Genomic DNA, 16322 nt, shown 5'->3' on the forward strand with positions numbered 1-16322 from the left:
TCCATAGCTGACACACCATGTCTACTGACACATAGCATGTGCAGGTATTCCAGGAATAGTGTGCCACTGTGAATATAATTGGGGGGACTATTGTACACATTTATGACCCTGTTCACCCCTGACACATGCAGTGGTGGGCAGCCAATCACATATCTGGTGGTTACTGGTGTAGGTGATTTGAAATGGGGTATGGTACTCCAGTTTTGACACTGGTGTTCACTCCATGCCTTTGTCACCAGGCACCTGTTGCAATACATCTGTACACATGTGCCTCACTCAGAATATATATACATCTCTCTCTCTCTCTCTCTCTCTATATATATATATATATATATATATATATATATATATAGATATATCTATATGTATATATATATATATATATATATATATATATATATATATATATATATATATATATATATATATATATATGTCTGTATACATATACACATACATATATTGATGTATATATATTGCTATAGATATGGAGGGGGGGTGTGACACAGAGGTGGTGAGAGTGACAGAGGGGGTGGGACAGGGGGTGTTGAGGTCGTCATATACAGTCATACCTGTAGATAGTCATATCAGTCTGTCTATGTATATGTATCTACATATATCTATATCTGTATGTGTGTATTACATATATATGTTTGTACATATTCTATCTACATCTGTCTATGTATTCCTACATCTCTCTCTATGTATGTATACATATATGCATATATATATATATATATATATATATATATATATATATATATATATATGTATGTACATACATACATACATACATACATACATATTTTGACATACATACGTATCCATATGACAGACAGGTATATCAACATGTTTGTCTACCATACTGTATACACACACTAACATCCTGCTAAACATACATAACTGTGAAACCTATTTTGTACATTGCACTACAACCTACATTCAACCTACATTGATATGTGCACATAGATGCTCTCACATACAAATGTATGTACAGCCTTCACTGATAGTTGCTGTATGTCCCCTGCCCTTTGCACATCTTCATATACATATAGATACAGACCAATGGCACATATGGAGGGTTCACAGTATGTAGACCTTTATAGTATTACTTTACATTACCTGTGTTTGTCACAGCTGCTTGTGTTGCTGTCTGGTTTTGTGTCCTGCTGCTCCACTTGCCAGTTGTCAGCTTTCAGGAGGCTGTTGCTGAACAGTTTTGTTTGTGCATGTTTAATTTCGTTTTTCTCTGTCTCTGTCTCTGTCTCTGTCTCTCTCTCTCTCTGTCTGTCTCTCACTTCCTCCTCAGGGTGCAATGAAAGTATTGCATGTGTGGACTGGGAGTACAGCATACTTTTGTAGTTATCTGCATATGTCCATGTGATGGCCTCTGCACCAATTGTTAGCCAGCATTTGCTAATTGCATGCAGTCAGTTGTGTACTGATTGCAGTTCTCACTGTGATTTCAGAACAGTGCTATAAAAAGGTATGTGAGATAGGCGTAGCCCTTTCAGATTTTAAGGGCAGGGACCATGCTGGTATGCTGTGGACAATGTTCTGTGAGTGTAAAGGTTGGTATCTCTCTCATATTTCCAGCTGTGTTGTAGATTAACATTCCTCCATTCATTTCTCCAGTTTCCTGTACTAACTGTGTATGTACACTGACACCTACAACTACTACTACTGTTAATGTGTGTGTGTGTGTGTGTGTGCTTTCCTTGCACTTTTGCTTGCACTTTGTTGCTATGGCTTCAATATTTGCCCTTTACAGTCACTACTTGTATGCCTGCTAGGTGTCCTGACTGTGGTGTGCTGCTGTGGCTTTCCTATTTTCCATGTACATTCACACCTTGGAATCTTTGCTATATCTGTTAGGGTGTTACAGCATGCAGTGTGGTCTGGCCATGGTGTGGGCCTTGACATCTATTAGGGTATTTGAGTATGCTGCTGAGCAGGCCCCAGAGACTCTCAGGTTCATCTGTTATCTGCCTCATGGAATGGTACATATCAGTGGGGTACACCCATTAAAATGTCTGGTATGCTGCAGTTGTGACTGTGGGATAGCATGAGCATATGTATTACTACACTTTTTCTGCCATGCAAGTGGTGCATAATTTCAGGACTCCATAGTTACCATTGCATGTGTTGTAACACCTTTCTGCCAACTGTTTGTACATTTCACATGGAGTCTGTGGGGCATCCCTGTAACTCATTCACTGTTGCTATGTTTAGGCTCTTAACTATTCAAATATGGTGGTGTCAGACCTCTCATGTGTACAAATATTTGCAGGTTGTCCACATTTCTGCCTCATATTTTGGTCAATATCTCATGCACAGCTTTTTCTGGCAAATCACTCTGGGCTCAAGTCAGAATATAGTGACAAACATTCAAGTTTCAGACTTCATACCCTTCCAAACATCCCACAAAATGCAGAACCTGTTACTCTCTGAACTGTCTAAGTTTGTTGTAACATTATTTGTAATGTGTCCCTGGTTTTGGCCCTTTACTCCACATATTTTATTACTTGGTCCAGATGTGTTCCTGTAAGAGGTTGTGGGGTATGGGCAGTGATTATCCTGCTGTGAGTATGTGTGTGGCTTGCAAGGTGCTACAGTGACATTATTACCTACTAGCTACCAACTAGCATGGCTGTTTCTGTTCACACACTACTATTATGGAAATCCACTAGTTTTGACAGTAATTCTAAATGACATGCTTTGTGTACTACACATCCTATATTCCCTTTACATTCATTCCTATTATTACATGATATATTTATTTTAGCACAATGCTCTTATATAACAGTCATGGCTTAGTGGTAAGTCATGCCAACTACTGTTTCCAAGGTCCTTGGTTTGGGACTGGCAGTGGGATTTTATTTTGCTTTTGAACTGACTACAGGACCTGTCAATCAGAGTGCCTAAGGCACTTTTAAGCAGTTGTAACCGGGTTAGCACTGGTTTGCGCGGAGCTCCCGCATGCGCACTGGCGTTCAGCTCCATGCATACCCGCTTACAACCGCTTAAACATGCTTACTCTTGCACACACCTGCGCTATTTTCTTTTAAAGAAATGAAAATGGGGAGACAGGAAAGTGGTGAAAAAGGGGTCACAAAGAGGGTAAGACAGTAGGGAAACAAGCTTGGGTTTTGCAGGAGGAATGTAGGTAAGTCCCATAGCTGCCCATTTCTTCATCAGCAACATCTATGCATATGTTTGTAATTTGGTGTGACATTTGATACCTTCCACCCCTGAGAGAGGTGTAAGGACAACAATAAGACTTGTTGTACAGCCAATTGTAATTGATAGTTTCCATGTCCGGCAGACATATGTGCGGAATGGGCAGCTATGTATGGGGTGTAATTTTTTTGTGGGTACAGAGTGCCCTTTTTTTTTTCAGGTGAGAGTGGTATGTCAGGTGAAGGTAGTCGGTATAGCTGGGGAGGTAGGTTGGGTAGATCAACAGACAAGACTAATAAGACGCATACAGGGGCGGTGTATGACACGTGTGGGGGGGGGTTACACAATTGACGGGGACGGAGGTTTGGATATCCAGAGCCCATGAGCCCACAGATGGCAACAGTGGAACTGATATCCCCACCCATGGGCAGTTGCCACTGTTCCTTCACTGCCCAGGACAGGGCTGTGCTGGGGGCTGTGTAGGCCGGGCAACAGGCATGCCCGTAAGTTGTGCCACCTGTGCCTCAAGCTGGCGTAGGGGCCCAAGAACAGAGTCCTGGATCTCCCTACGCACCACAGTCCGGACGCTATGGAGGGTGAGTGGTGGTTCTCCTCCAGCCATGCTTGCAGAGGGGGGATGGGCCCCATCCCCTGCAGCGCTTCCACCTGCAGGTGGCACAGGGCCACTGGAGGAGGGTCCAGACTGAGCACTAGTGCCAGGTGCACTCGCCAGCTGAGGTGGGAGAGGTGTGTCCGCTGGAACCCGCCTTCCATGTCGTCCTATGTTTTGCATTATGTCATGACAGTTTGGGTTAGTAACATACAATGCCATTCGCAATTAGTTGTAACAGCATGCATTAGTATTCCCATTAACCAAACACCCAGATATTCACACCACTGAACAGCGAGCATAACACATGCATAATTTGAACAGCAATACACAGTCCAACAACATGCAGGGTTGATTGATGGCAACAGGCCATCAGGTTTGGATGTATGAACAGAGCAGATGCATCAATGGGCATGCAAATATTTATGACCCAACAGAACAAATGTCCAGGGGTGTTAATTGTGATTGCACATACCAATTTCATGTGGAATGGATTATATGTGGTTATAGGGTGGGGTGAAGAAATTATTATTAACACCTTCGAATACCAATACATATGCTGTACATTTCTAATAGCTACAGATATATACACACTACTGTTCTAACTACAGTTTCCTATATGATAACTACTTCAATTTGGTGATAGGAATGTTACTGCTACATCAATATACATTTTATTGTTATTCATACATGTTCATATCTGGCTTTGTTCAGCTGCATCATCCTGCTACATTTTCTTTATATAGCTATAGACAACTGTGGATGTTTGATATTTCAGACAATCATACTAGCTGCATATTGCTGACTGAGAGCAACATATCCAGATTTTGGGATACACATTCCAGCTGCAGCAAAACTTTGGACACATTTCGCAGTTTGGTTCTACTTGTCACATTCATTTCATTCTGTACTGACTGCAGTATACTTTATTCAGGGGTTATTACTACTTTATTGGTGGATTCATAACTCTTTCTCACACTCTCTCACATGATTTCATTTTACTATTCAGGATGGTACTTACTTCTAGGCTTTATTGACATGTTTTACCTGTAGTTATTACAATCCTTTCCAGCAGTCTCACTTCTGTCATATTTCAGTATTTCAACAGGGATATATTTCACACATGTGATTTGCTCATCTTCTGCAGCTGTACTTTTCAGGCTGCTGCAGGTTGTGTACTATTATATTACAGGTGGGGCATCTTTATTTCAGACTTTATTTCAGACATTTTCATTTTTCTGTTTGGATTACAGACTGCAACACACTTTTCTAATCAAGCAAAACTTGCAAACACTTTTACACTGTTACTTGCACATTTTATTACTTAGTGACTACACTGCACTCGTTTGCTAACTGTCATACATTGATATTTCTTTACAGTTACTGGGAGTGGATTACTGACCTGCCTGGTGGCGCAACCACACCAGACTATCGCCATAGGCTCTGTGGTTTGCAGAACGGACACCTGCAGCTGTAATATAAATGAAGTAATATTGGAATACACATCTCCATAATATCAGCTAATTTAATTTCTTACATACATAATTAAATGTAACTTACTCAGTAGTGGGGCATTGGGCATTTGCTGGGCCTCCTGTATCCAAAGGTTCAATTGGTCCTGCTTGCGTCTCTTCATGCCCGCATGGTGGTGACGGACCTGCTCACCAGTCCTTGGAATCCCTGTGGCACTGGTGAGATCATGAGCCAACCGGTCCCACGCCTCAGCCCTATATGCTCCCCACAGGACCTGGCCCTGCATGAGTTGGGCCTCATGATTGTGGACTAGGAGCCAGACCATGTATCTGGACTCCTCAACGCCCCACCTCTGTGCTCGAAAGCAACTGCCCTCACCTACACCTGACATTCTGGCTGCAAGTCAGTTCTACAATCATTTATGCTGTGTATTCCCACCTATGTGGCTTATATATGCTGGTTTACCCGCACTTATCTGTGAATGGCCATTTTGGAATTGTATCCACTTCACAAAACCTGCTTTGTCATGCTCCACTTTCTATTCATTCCTATATATTTGCTATTACTGCATTTCTGAGTACAGCTGTCGTGGCTTAGTGGTTCAGTACCTTTACTATGGTGCATGGTATCCTGGGTTCGAACCTGGCCACTGCTTTTTATATTTTATGACTGTGTAAAGGCAGTTTTGTTACAGCTTGCTCAACGTTGCCCACCGGTTAGCTTGTTAGCGCGGTGTGCAGCTCCGCGCAAACAGGGTGCGCTGGTTCACGCCTCATTTGGCTGTCAGCACGCATATTATGCTCAGCTCAGTGAAACCACTGCTCAGCTACGGGCACTTATTTTGCACCTGTTAAACCACTGCTCAGCTATGGGCAGATGCACTCACCTTGTTAAACTGTAGCTCAGCTATAGGCACATCTGACATTTTCTATTGTTTTGTTACCTCACATTTCTTTGAAATAAATGGACTATTTCATTACATTTTACATAAATTGTGATTTTATATGTGTACATATTTGTCAGGGACTTGTTTCGTGCTTATTTTACTAAAAATAAAATTGATGTTGTGGGAGCTCGAACCATGGATGACTGCTCTTCAGCCGGCGTCTCTACCGCTACGCTATTGCTTCTTGGCTTACTTCACATATTTAGCTCTTATAGGCTTTCCCACTGACTGCTAACTGTGGCTGCACTACGGGCACTCCCGCGCAAACGAGCGCACTCACGGGCAAACATCTTTACAATTTAAAAAAAAAATTATAAGATGTTCATTTGTACATTTTATGTTCGTAGTCTGTGGGGGCATGTGTTGTGTTGTGTTTATTCACATTTCCATGGACTCTGTCATGGGTGTTTACTTTGGGCACTTTTACTCTTCTGAGGGCGTGTCCGCTTGCAGGGCTCGGCCTACGGACACGCCCCCTACTGTCTTACACGGACCGTGTTAGCGTTAGGTGTGATTCAGCATACTCTCATGAATATGCAGAGCATGCTGACATCACTCCGTTTAACTGCAGCCTCTGTGTAAGAGTTATAACTCTTACACGGGGGCTTCGTGAATCCTGCCCATTATCTAATTGTACCCTGGGAGCAAGACTTCAACACTCATGAAAAGGGAAGATTGCTCAGCTTTCTTATTCATTTGCATTTCGCAGTCAACCAACATTTCACTGAAGGAATCCAAAGACTTTTTCTTACTTTGAAGAGATCGTGTGTTTCATGGACCCTTGACTGTGCAAGGATTTGAGTCCAAATAGCTTTTCTTCACAGAATCCATAGACATTGTCCACTCCATATTCAGATAAATATATTTGACCCAAGCTGTTAATGTGGAGGAGAAGGATGAGGCCTCCTTAAAGCCTAATAAATCACTCACCATCGAAATCTCCTGTAGAAATAAAAAAAATGTATCTTTTGGTAGAAACAATAGGTTTCTCAAGTCTTCAACTGATCATTTGCCCCCTAATGTAATTGAAGGCATTAGAGAGGTAATACAACATCGCCCCTAGTATTTATTGAATGATATAGTATTTTTAACATATTTGTATTTTTTAAATATATTTATTACATATATATATACTTTTTATAAATATGTATTTTTTACATTTTATATTCTATGCACATGTTACATCTATCTTGGGGTTGTTTGTGCTATTTATTGGTACTTATTTAGCTATTTGTTTTTATTTAGATATAGATACATATTTATTTATTGGACTGTTTACATTCTACTTGCACTGATTTCCATCTTATTAATTGCATTAATTAATATTGTCACTTCCTGTTGAGTGACCATTAAAGGAAATATGTTTTTTTTTTAGTATGGTATCTGATTAAGTCTTTTGTGAATTTGTTCTGTTGGATTTAATAAAGTGGACTTTGCTATACATCAACCGAGTTTAGGTTTTGGAAACATGAGTGAACGTGAGATTGGGACCAATCCAGCTTCTTCATCTGGATTCTTCGTTTTTTTGGTTTGGTTTGTGTTTCCGTTTACTATGATCTTAGGATATCTAAGCACCAGCTTGTTGCATTTGAAGAGTCATTAGTTTTTAATGGATTCATTTATTGATTACCTAACTTGCATTTACTAGAACTCATTACCTCCTATAATACCAAATGTGATATGTTGAGACTGACACCTGTAATGCTAGTTATATAATTTGTGTTCACCCTATTATGACCTACACAGTGCATCACAGGTAGAGGCCACACAGAGCACTACTGTGACAATGTATCTAAATTGTGCTGTTGAATTTCTGGTATTCAGTTACACAATTAAACAGACCAGCTTAAATCTTAAAACTGCATAGGACTCAGACTTGGTGACATCCTGAGCTCTACGCTATGCTTAAGTTGCTGGAGTTTTAAAGATAAAATATTCCTTTGCTCGGGCACAATAGTGACCTTTGCTCGGGAACAATAGTGACCAATGCTAAGTCTTGAATGTTATTCTGGAATTTTGAAGCCATAGTTAGCTGCAAAGATTCTGGCCTGAGAATATCAGATGATATGCATCAACGTCTTAACAGGCGAACACTTATTAGGGGACTAGAGACTGGAATGAGAGACCAACTTCTTGTTTAATGACAACCAATGAATTTTGTATAGAGATTAATGGTGATGAGTTTTATTTATTGCTTATGTCTGGTTGTCATTTTATGTTTGCTTTTATTTTAATAGATATATCAAGTAAAGATTAAAAAAAAAACATTCGATCCATATAGAAAACTTGGAAGTAGAGAGAGTGAGCATAGTCAGTGCATTGGTTGAGTTACTGTAGTATAATTAACTTTCTGGTTTGACTTTAACATAACCTTTTCTTCGTGATGATCAGACATTATCTCATAATCTGATTTTATGCCTAATAACTTCACTTACTAACCACTTTAAGCAGACAGTTTTCTTTTGGCAGGATCTGAAACTGAACAATGTCATGGGATTTGGGTTACAGGCTGTGTACAGCATGACCTTCTCTTTGGTTGTATTTATAAAAGTAGCTTATTCTTTTACCCAGCATTAAACTATAGCAAAGTACTTTTCAACTTATATAATCTGTTTTACCCTTTCTAAGCATTTCTGAGAACTAAGAAATCTTCAGCAGTAATGAAAGCATCAGAAAGAAATTACAAAGTTCCCCAGAGGATATATTAAATATACTGAATTTCAGCTTTGTTCTCACCATAGAGGTCATTCTGCTCACTATAACTGACTGCAATACAAGTATTGTCTATCATAAGTAATAATGGATGTTGATATATACAAATACATAAATATTTTATATATCTATATATATATATATATATATATATATATATATATATAGGCATATATATATATATATGGTTCCACTTCACAAAGTCGAATGATCACAATCTCGAAAGTCATATGGTCGAGACCATATGCTCAAAATTTTGGAAGCTCGACTCTATGAATGGGGAACAGCATACAGCGCAGAACAGGAGATTTCCCTTTCTGCGCTGTAGTGCAATCTCGAAGTTGGAATAAATAAGTAGCGGGGGGTGTGGGGATGCAGGGGGGCTTGCCCCCCTGCAGAAAAACTTTGTTGTGTTACGTTTTTCTATTTTTCAGCTCCCTTTCATGAAGTCGAGCTTCAGAAGTCCGAGCATATAGCTTCAGCCATATGCATTTCGAGTTTCTGACTGTTCAGCTTTGTGAAGGGAAATTATATATATATATATATATATATATATATATATATATATATATATATAGATATAAACACACACACACACACACACACACACACACACACACATATATATATATATAAGCTTGGTGATTATAAATCTATGGCAGTGCCTAACTTGCTGCTGATCGGAGTAGGGGGTAATAGGTAATTTTGGTGGGTGTTTAATCAGTATCATCACAGACATGCCAGTCGCATGGCATGCATGGTGTACTTCTTGCTTTCCCAGATATATGCACAAACAGTTTTGTTCTTTCTTGCATACTTTCTTGCACAGACTAATTATTTCCTTACTTTTGTCTCATGGACAGCTGGATGTATTTTTATTCAAGCACTAAGTTTTGTTTTTCCTGCTTCCTTTGTCCTTTCGTTCTCTGCCTTTCTTTTCCTGCAACAGTGGCTGTTCCTAGATGACAGTAATTCCCAGAGACCTTCTTTTCTACTCTTTTAATAACAGTAGCTCTCAAAAGAAAGACGTTTCCTAGCATTCCTGTATTTGCTAAGTTTTATCTGTTACAGTCTTAGGATCATAGGAGATTACTAAGCTATCGACCTGGAGGTCATTATAATTCCGTAGAGGTACTAGTCAGTACCCAAGATTGCGCTTAGTGATGACTGCCCATGCCCAGGAGGGTTGTGGGCACTATCTCTGGTAAGAATTTATGATGCTACATCCACTCATCCAGGTTTGTCTTGAGCAGTGTTATAGAGGTGTTCTGTTTCACATGAATTGGTAGCCTATTCCAAAGATGTGGCGGTCACTGGGAAATAAATCTGTCCCTCCAGCATGTCCTGTTTAAGTCGCAGGCCATATTACAGTCCCTGGAATGGCAGCCCTAGACCCATTTAATTTTTAAAAACACGATTATTTCCTCATTTCCTTTCTTTGTGCTTCTTTACTATTTTCGCTTACCTTTGCTGCAATCACTGGTGCGGCATTTTTTATGTTATTCTCTTTTTGGTTTTCTGCATTCACGTTCCCAATTACTTCTCATATACAAAATAGAATACATTATAAATGCAATAATCTTGGCTATTTCTGCTCAAAAGAAATGTTGTTTATATATCAACCTTGCAAACTGTGTCTTTACCAGTTAGAAATTATTTTTTGTGTCTTTACGAGTTAGACATTTATTTATTATATATCCTTTTTGAGTATGTTAACCCAACTGGACTAGTAGCTTCTTTTCAGGGGGAGACCTAAGGTGGTATTTATACTAAGAGGTGAAATTTGGCATAGACATCAAGGAACTTCATCTACTCACCATTTTGTGAGTGGGAACCATTCTGCAGGAGCATTTCCTGTTTCTGTTCCAGGAACAGAGACTGTCTGCAGAAACAGGGAGCCAGATAGAGAGAGACTGAGATGATGGAAAGGTGAGAGAAATTGAGGAGGAAGCAAATATCAAGACTGCAGAATGTGTGCAGGACTCTGAGGATATGTTTCAAAGAAATCTGGTTGATGGACATGAGTTAACAAATGATGGATAATTAACACCCTCCAGGGTTGCAGGATCATTTGCTTAAAAAATTGTGATGCAGGTTGAGCCTGAAAATGAAGAAGGTGTTTCCTGTAGGGACAATACAAAAGGATGATATAAAGACAATCCTAAAGAATAGTAGTGAGACGGAAAAGAAAACATGTCCAGAGAGAGTAAAAGAAGACAGAATTGGAGTAGCAGAAGAGAAGGCAGAATAAAATGAAAAATGGAAGTATATGGTAAGGATTCAAAGTAAAGAAGACAAAGAAATGGACAGGTATGAAGTGTGGGACAATGTAACAGCTCATTTGGGTGTAAAATCTCATGAGGTAAGAATTATTGACAGAGAAATTGTGGATGATATTATGAATAGAAAAGAAGATGAAGCAAAAATCATGATAACAGACCTTAGTAAGGCATTTTATATAATTGGACATGAAATCGTATGCATAATGATGAAAAAATATAATGTAAGGGAGAAAGTTAGGAAATTATGTAGGTCAGCATATAGCAATAAAAAAGTGAAAATACTTGCAAATGGCTGGTTAAGGTAAAAGGTATACAGGAAGAGCGGAGTAACGCAGGGATGCTCACTGAGCTGTATGCTCTTTGTATAAGTTATGAATATGACAGTATGTTTTTTCTTTCGGCTTTTCCCGGTCAGGGGTTGCCACAGCAGAACTCAGGTCCGCTAATGATTGGCAGTCGATTTTTATGGTGTTGAGGTGCCAGCCCGACGCCCAACCTTCAATGAAGGCATGCCCATTCATGCATGTCTTTCGAATGCCACTCAACCGTGGAAAGGACATGCAGACTCCACATCGAATGGGAGAACCTCTTGCTGTGAGGTGACAACGCTACCGCTGCACCACCGAGGCTTGCAAAATGAAGGAGGGAGGGTAAATTAACCTGTAGTGTTAAGGATTCCAGTTCTGTTAACATATGCAGATGACATTATAATAATTAAAAAAATGAATAAAATAAATAATAATTTACACAAATGAGTGTCTAGAGGTGATGGGGTGGCTTTAAAATAAAGAGAAAAGTAAAAGTGTAAGTGATGTAGTAAAGACAGGGGGTATATACTTTACATAGCATGACATTTGTGTGTTCAGTATAACATGTGGGAATAAAGATGTAAGTAGCATGATATTTCTGTGTTATGTATTACATGTAAGAATAAAGATGTACATAGCATGACATTTGTGTGTTAGGTATAACATGTGGGAATAAAGATGTAAATAGCATGACATTTCTGTGTTAGGTATAACATGTGGGAATAAAGATGTAAATAGCATGACATTTCTGTGTTAGGTATAACATGTGGGAATAAAGATGTAAATAGCGTGACATTTATGTGTTAGGTACAACATGTAGGAATAAAGATGTAAATAGCATGGCATTTGTGTGTGTTCGGTATAACTTGGGAATAAAGATGTACATAGCATGACATTTCTGTGTTAGGTGTAACGTGGGAATAAAGATGTAAATGACATGACATTTCTGTGTTAGGTGTAACATGTGGGAATAAAGACATAAATAGCATAACATTTCTGTGTTAGGTATAACATGTGGGAATAAAGATGTACATAACATGACATTTCTGTGTTAGGGATACCGTGTGGGAATAAGGATGTAAATAGCATAACATTCCTGTGTTGGGTATAACATTTGGGAATAAATATGTAAATAGAATTCAATGGGAAAAAACAACAGAAAAAATAAAACAAACCTGTCTTTTCTGGAAAACATATAAATTACCATCTGGAAAGAAAGGCTTATTTGATACAGTCAGTACTAATGGTAAAATGGCATAATTAGCAAGTGCATTCATGTTGTCAACAGTAATTGAAAGGAAATTATTGCAGATAGTTTTGCATTTTTGGGGGGGTTTCTAGATTAAACCCAGTACAAAGAGGAGTCTTGTATGTAAATAAATAGGAAGGAGGTTTAGGGTTAATTAACGCAGTAGTATATGCTGCTTCCTTAAATTTGTTCACAGTATTAAAGTAAATTGAATAAATGAAAAAGTTGACTGATTAGTAGTAAAACTATAAGTATGGTAAATTTTGGGGTATGGTAAAAAGGAGTGAAAGAGTGTATAAAATGAAGAACTAAAGTGTTACCAAGGGAAATATTTTTGTGGTAAATAAAATTGGTGATAAAGAAAAAGAGAGAGAAGTATTTATGCAGTCTGGTAACATAAATTGCAAGTAAAAGGAAATCTGCCATATAAAAACAGAAGTGATAGAATATGTTTACATTGACAAGAAAAAGAAACTACAGAACATGTTTTTTTAAATATAAAAGATTAAAAAGATATGGGGAAAATATGTAAAGAAGATTTTTTAGAAGATACAAAAGAAGTGGATTAAATAAACATGGATATTATAAGAATGGAAGCAAAGAAAGAGTGAGTTAAAGGAACAGATAAAAAGCTATTTTACGTTATATGGGGTATATGGAATGAAATAATAAATTAAATTATATTTAACATTTAATGGATTTTAGCAACAATATTAAGTAAAATCAGATGGTGGTTATGGAAAAAGGAGTGGGGGTCTAATAGGGATGCAAATTTACTATGACTGTAAAGGAAATTATGAATATGTATAAATATATTTGTATGTCTATACATTTGTAAATATGTAAATATGTTGTAAATAAGAGTTCTTTTTGTATATAAATATAGGACCCCTACTCTTTTCAATAGGTGCTGTTGGATCTTTTACTTCCACTTAAACTACTACTAACTCAGGTAGATGGGGCCTTGGTTAACATCTCATCCGAAGAATAACACACTGAGGAGTGTAGCACCTCCCCAATTGCTGTACTGCAGTGCCAGCAATGGGACTAGAACCCACAGATATAAATTTGCCATACATTTCTTATATTTGGGGTTTGGGTGATAACATAAAAAGGTTGGGGGTTGGCTTAATAGTTATGGTGCTTACCTTGAAGATACCAGGTACAAGGTTTGAATCTCACCTTTGGAAAGTTTAACTAGGTTTAAAAAAGCCTTCGGATTCATTAGCTAAGTAATTACCTATGAACCTATAAACCAGTAGCCTTAAACTTGCTTTGCCAGGATGTCTCTTCTAGAATCTATCTGACTATAGTTTCCATTATAACTTGTAGGCTTACTTTCCGGTGTTTCTGTTTGGGAATCAAAGGAAAAACAATGTGTTAACTATTTTGGAAGAACCATTTGAACAGGAAAGTCTACTCCAAATACCCCCTCTGTGCTCAGGTGAGTATCAGCCCCCTATGTAATCACAGGACCACCCACTCTGACATCATTTCATTTAAATGTTCCATTACAGAGAGCAAGACCAAGTAACCATCCGAAAGACCCCACACTACATATTATTTAGCTATAGAACTCCCCCTATGACACAAGAAAGTCACAACACCTAGCTACAGGAACTAGAATCACTTAGTACTAAACCCAATACCATTTTCCTAGTTAATCCAAACTATTCAATTATAGACTGGGAAACCTACATCACCACAAGTTCACAAGCAGAGAGATTCCTGGACTTGTCAATACAAATGTCCTGGAAAAATTAGACAGAGTATCCACTAGAGGGAGAAATATCTTGGATCTTGACCTGGTACCATCCCTTGTGTATCTTCATCACTTGTTAGGTCTAGCCATAAAGCAGTCTTCTTCAAAATAAAACTGAAACCAAAGATCCCTTCCACCCAAGGCATCTGCAGAAATTTCTTTAAGACAGACTATCTACTCCTGCATGAAACATTAGCAAGCTTCAAATCTCCAACAAACACAGTTAATCCACTGAATACACAGAAGCATACACCACCAACCTATATCAGCATGTAAACAGGTTAATAGATGTAGCTGTACCTTGTAGGAATAACTGCAGGGCAGCCCCTAGAAACAAACTCACATGGTGAAACTGTAATATTGGGTCTAGTTCACGTTGTTGTAAGCCAATAATATCGAATACAATATTACTACACAAAAGCCAGGAAAGGCAAAAACACACCAGGAGACCGGAGACAATACTGGAAGCTGGAAACAGAATTTAATATATCCAAAATACAGGTTAAGCGCTTTCTGCAGTAAAAATAACTGCCTTCATCAGAACAACGAAAATTTAAAATGCATCACTTATATACATATGCCCCCACTAAAACCCGCCTTTTTAATCAATCAAACAATTAAGGTTTTAAAAAGACACATTCCTATATAACAAAGTTGAACATTTAAACATTCCATTCAACACATAGCAAGCTATTCCCAATAATAACATTGCTTACATATCTGATAACAATGTATAACTGTCCATAACTTGCAAAATACATTTAAAAACCATATTTAAAATTACTTAACCCTAAACATTTAAAAAAGCTACACATTCCATTTAATGAAAGAAGTCATTCTGGAATAAAATTAATGTTGATTTCTTACATCTTCTTCCCCAGGTATATCTTTGTTAAGTCCAGTTCATTTCATAAACACTAATAAGTATTATAAAAACAAGTACATATTAGAACACAACATCCAAATTATGTGTAAAATGTATGACTAAATATATATGTGAATATATATGTATTTTTTATTATTACACATACCGTTAGGGACAAATTAAAAATTCTAAACCCTAACTAATGGTTTAGTTGGAATCGCCTCATTAAGGCCAGGTGGGGTGGTCTAGCATAATTTGCCATCTGATCTCCCTTTCACCTACTACAGCCTTAATATTACCCCCACGTGGGTTGGGATAAATAATGTCAAGAATAGCAAATTTAAACATCTTACACTGAGGATTATTAATTAAATGTCTAGATAGAGCATTATTAATGTCCAGTTTCCTCATACAATAAGTGTGGTCATATATCCTATTTTTTGAAAAGCGATCGGTTTTGCCCACATAGAAACTTTTACATGTCTGGCAAATAGCCAGATACACTAAATGTTTACTCAGACAGTTTCCATTGCAGAACCATATTTTGCTTTTTAATTTGTTCACCAGAACTACATTAGGTGTATCCAAAATGTATTTACAAAAATTACACTGACCACATTTTTTGGTACCCGTTCTTTTAATTTTACTGGACTTCTCATAATTAGACTTAATTTCTATAATCCTTTTTAAGTTGTTTCCTGTTTTATAAACGAAATGCGGTTCCATAGTTACTTTGTCCTTAATTGACAGATCACTAGTCAATATATTCCAATTATTTGAAATAATATTCTTAACCTCCCTAGTATGTCTGCCATACTTGATAATACAAGCCTTAGAATATTCATTATTTGTACCTCCCCTTCTACCAATATTATTACTATTATTTAGGTTGTTCACAATACCCTCCCAAGTAGGGGTTTATATTTGTGTCCCCA

The sequence above is a fragment of the Protopterus annectens genome, chromosome 4.part0 (assembly GCF_019279795.1).
Source record: "Protopterus annectens isolate FY-2018-M chromosome 4.part0, PAN1.0, whole genome shotgun sequence".
In the NCBI taxonomy this organism is placed as follows: Eukaryota; Metazoa; Chordata; order Ceratodontiformes; family Protopteridae; genus Protopterus; species Protopterus annectens.